Raw genomic sequence first — 4670 nt, 5'->3', positions numbered from 1 at the left:
CCCGGTGGAGCTTACATTCGAGTAATTCTGATTAACTCGTGCTTCCATTTTCTTTCGTTGTTTTCCCTCTTCATACGATGAAGATGAATTTCACATTCAAGCTCATCTGTTCTCAACGTGGCAGCAGTTCCCAGCAAACAAGCAGGGATGCGAGCGGTCCAGCTTCTCAGGGTTTGTAGCGCTGGACAAAAGAGAAGAGTCCTCCGCGGGTCCTAGAAGGGCGGGCCGCGCGTTACCATGGAGACCGCGGAACAGAAAGGCGCGCCCGGCACTTCGCGGCTCAGCCCCTCTTCTCTGAGGCGCGGGTGGGATTTTTTTCGACTTCACTTGAGGAGACCTTCGAGCTCCTTGGGGCCCTACCGGGGGGAAGACAGGACCCGCAAGGTGGGCGGAGAAGCGGGGGTCGTGGGGCAGGTGTGTGAGGCCGCGTCCGGGGTTCTGACGCGAGCCCCTCAGCCGGCCTTCTGGGGCGGGGGACGGGGCGGGGCCTGTGGCTGGAGATGTGATGGGTTGGGAGTCAGGAGGGCCCGCCTGCTGAAGCATATTTTATCTTTGCCTCTTCTAGTTTTCTCTCCTCCCTTTGCTCCTCCTTCTTTAGGCATCCTTTAAAAGATTACAACTTAACATTTTTATTTGGCAGTCTGATGAATATGGCGCTTATTCTGGATCAGGCCTTGTCCTAAGTGCATTAAATGTTTTAATTCATTTAATTCTCCAGCAATCCGATGAGGTAGGTACTATCACTGTCCCAAGTTTTAGATAGGCAACTTGAAGCCTAGATACGCTAAGAAAACTTACCCATAGTTGCAAGGTGAGGCTAGGAAGCCCAAACGGGGTGGTGCTCTTAACCGGAACGCTAAATTTCCTCACGATTTCTAAAACTCTGATGAGGGCTTTAATTTCCTTCCTGTTTGACAATTTCTTTCCCCATCAGGCTGCTCGGTTTTTTGTGATTTTTGTTGATGTGGTACTGCTTCCATTCACAGACTCTCTCTTTTTTCTCTATGCATTTCTTGCAGGCCAGTAACCTGAAATGCAGAGTGGAGCCGTTGAACTTCACTGGTCTCTAAAGCCATGGTGCCGATGGACAAAAAATGCAGAACAGCTCCTGCCCCTTGCCTCAAAATGTCAGTCACTGGGAAAAGGCAATTATTTTGATGGGTGCCCACAGGGATTTGGTTCCTTTGAGGAGGCGGGCCCTGAGCAGCAGGCCCTGGATATCCTACTGGAGAGAGACAGGTCTGGATGTAGGTACATGATTCACAAAGCAAAGAGGAGGTCACAGGAGTGATGGGAGATGGAGCATGAGATCCGGATGGAGAAGAATGGGTAAGAGGAGGCAGCGTTTCTGCTGATCAGGGAGAGTAACAGTGAAAGATGTGGTTTTAAGTGCTTAAATGCTAAAGAAAATAGTGGCAAAGTGCCTCATTTGAAGTTCTTCTTAAAGAAGGTTCTTTCTTCTTTGAAGATTCTTTAACCTCTTTGTTACTGACTGTATTGATACAGTCTTTAAAGTTGCATGCTTTTGAGGAGTTCCCTTGTGGTGCAGTGGGTTAACGATCTAGCATTGTCACTGCTGTGGTGAGGGTTTGATCCCTGGTTGGGGAACTTCTGCATGCTGTGGGCATAGTCAGAAAAAAAAAAAAAAAAAAAAAGAAAGTTGCTGCATGCTATTGCTTTTGTAGGAAAGGCCGTCTGTATCCTCTTTTTCTAAAATGGAATGAGAATTGGGTTTTCCCTTTTTCTGTAGTCCAGAGAGATTGCTATTTCATATCTTTCCTGGGATTTTCATTTTAACATGTAAATAATCCTTTTTTTCCTTTCCTTTTGATGACATTCCTACATCTAGGTTCCACCCAGTGACCAAGAAGAGCAGAGCTTAGCAAGTGAGAAGATTTTGGCATCACTTTTGATTCAACATTGGCCTATAGTCATCCAGCCTGAAAATATCACCCCTTTCTCTTGGCTCTGGCAAAAGAAAGATGGAGAGCTAACAGTCATCCTTCTGCTTATGAGGTGAGTTCTGGTGGAAAAGGAGCTGGAGCATATCTCTGAAATGATAGTACCAAGAACTGATTTTTCGTTGTTATACCTATGAATATTTTGAAAAACAGACCTTGGTAAACATTGGGCTGTCCTATATCTGATATATCTATGAGAAGAGAGGCCAGACCTCAGTTTAATAAGGGCACCTTTCTTAGTCAGCCTCTTGCATACCTGGAGCATATACTAAACCATTCATTCATTTATACAACATTTACTGAATATATTATATATGCCAGATAATTATTCTGGGCAGTAGAGATATGAAATTGAAGGACGTTTGGCTCTTGCCCTCAAGGCACATCAGTCTGGTCGGGGAAATCCAGTATTTATCACACTGGATTGTTTTCAATACTGTGATAGAATAGAAGCATGTACAGGGTGCTATGGGAGAGGAGTCAGAGGTATAATGGGAATAGGATATTTGCACTTTATGTTTGAGTTAATGTATAGGGGACACAGGAGAAAAGGGTTTATGACTTGGATGACTATAGAAGTGCTGTTTTCTAGGTTTGGCAATATAGAAGGAGAAAACAATCAGTTTGGATTTAGAAATAATGAGTTTGGGGGTGCTCGTGGGCATGCAGGCAAAGGTGTCCATTGACTGAAGTCATGAGTTTTGAGTTTAGCAGTGAGATTTGGGTTAGAAATGTGGATTCGAGAATCATGGGTTCAAGTTGAAGGCATGATGCAGATGCAGTCATTAGGGAGAAAGTGTAGAGTGAGAAGAGCAGAGTCACAAGGATGGAGATTTAAGTACACTGAAAGCGTAAGAGTGAGTCAAAGAAGACCTACTGTTGAAGAAGACCAAGAAGAAAAACTAAGAGAAGCAGGAAATAGCCAGAAGGAAGTCAAAGGGAGAAAGGAAGAGAATGATTCAAAGTGAATATTTCAGAAGGTCAGATAAGGGTGAACTCGTGCTGGTGGTGGGAGGAGGAGTGCTCCAAAGATACTAGAAGGAAGAGCAGGAAGAAACCAGGTCACTGTTGTGATTCCTGAGATTGGTGCCTCAGCTCAGAATCCTTCAGTTTAGACCTGAGAAAAGACCATTAGGGGATTTCTGGATAGTTGATAAATTAGAGTTCTGGATCTGTGAGGGTATAAATTTGGAAATGAAAGCGTGGAATAACTTTGGAGTTTGAGTAGGTTTCTTTTCTAAATACTAAAAGATGTGAAAGGAAAATGGATTGGTTGGGAACTAATGGAGGTAATGGTGAAGGAGCAAAAAAGTCCGATGAGTGACCTTCAGCGTTCAGAATGCGCTAGCTAAATCAGAGGAAATGGACAAAGGAAGTTCTGCAAAGGACCTGTTACTCTTTTAAATTCATGTCAGGCTCTTTGAGTAGTAAATGCACCGTTCATTCTCCTTATTATATGTTATTCCGTTGTATGATAATATCACAAGTTGCCATTTTACTGTAGAGTTGTTTTGAGTTGTTTCCAGTTGTGGTTATTTCAAAGGGTGCTGCTCTGAACATTTTGATGTGTGTCCTTTGCTGAGGATATGTATCATTTCTGTTGTTTTTATAACTAGGAACTGCTGGATCTTAGAAGACAGCAGGTTACCAAAGTAGTTGTACAAATTTACACTCCTGGGAGGGATGGGCTGGGGGTTTGGGACTGGCATATGCACCCTGTGATATATGGAATGATTGGCCAATGGGGAGCTGCTGTGTAGCACAGGGAATTCTACCCAGTGTTCTGTGATAATCTGTGTGGGAAAAGAATCTGAAAAAGAATGGATGTGCATATATGTATAACTGAATCACTTTATTGTAAAGCAGGAATTATCACAACATTGTAAATCAACTATACTTCAATAACACTTAAAAAAAAAAAAGGAATAAAAAACCAAAACCTAAACCAAATCTACCCTCCTAACAGTAGTGTTTGAAAATTAGAGTCGTTCCACATGCTTGTTACGCTTGGCAGGGCACTTTTTCATTTTAGCCGTTGTGGTGGGTGTGTAATGGTATCCCCCTGTGGTTTTAATTTGCATTTCACTGTTACCTAATGAAGCTGAGCACCTTGTTAAAGGTTTGCCTGCTCTTTAGACATATTGTTTTGTGAAGTGCCCATTCTTTTGCCACACTTCTAATTGGTGGTCTTTTTGTTATTAATTTGAAGACATTATTTTTATGTTTTGGATACTCTGAGGCTATTTTAAACCCATCTATTATTTATTTAACCCCTCTGATCTCTATCGGTCTCTTATTGACATAAGTCTAGAACAAGTATATTCGAAGTGAGGTGTGTGACATTAGGCCAGGGCTGAACAGATTCCTTGAGCTGCATCTCATTCTTGAGCTTCCTAGGCGAGATCTCTGTATATTGAACCTATCTTTTAGTTTCATTTTGTTCAGTTTGCAGGCACTCTGAGATTATAAATCCCTATCTTTATGTCTTTAGATTTTCCATTTTATTTTACCACATATATTGTTTCCTTTTATTTTCTGCTTCAACTCATTCTCCTTTCCGCCTTATGCATGTCCTGACTGTGGCAAGCCCTTCCAGTTTAGGCACTGCCTTACAGTGCATCTGAGGATCCACGCTGGAGAGAAGCTCTATGAATATGCAAATTGTAAGACCACCTTCAATGAGCGTTCAGACCTCACTAAACACAAAAG

General features: G+C 42.6%; 1 long non-coding RNA gene across 1 annotated transcript; it reads left to right on the top strand.

Annotated features, from left to right (window-relative positions):
• LOC110257996 lies at positions 1 to 3496 on the top strand. Its single transcript, XR_002340952.1, has 3 exons — positions 1 to 384; positions 1020 to 1329; positions 1850 to 3496. It is a non-coding gene; the product is annotated as an uncharacterized LOC110257996 (long non-coding RNA).
• The last annotated feature ends 1174 nt before the right edge of the window (positions 3497 to 4670 follow it).

The sequence above is a fragment of the Sus scrofa genome, unplaced genomic scaffold, assembly GCF_000003025.6.
Source record: "Sus scrofa isolate TJ Tabasco breed Duroc unplaced genomic scaffold, Sscrofa11.1 Contig1052, whole genome shotgun sequence".
NCBI classification, from domain to species: domain Eukaryota; kingdom Metazoa; phylum Chordata; class Mammalia; order Artiodactyla; family Suidae; genus Sus; species Sus scrofa.
This window is presented reverse-complemented; position numbering and strand designations above follow the sequence as displayed.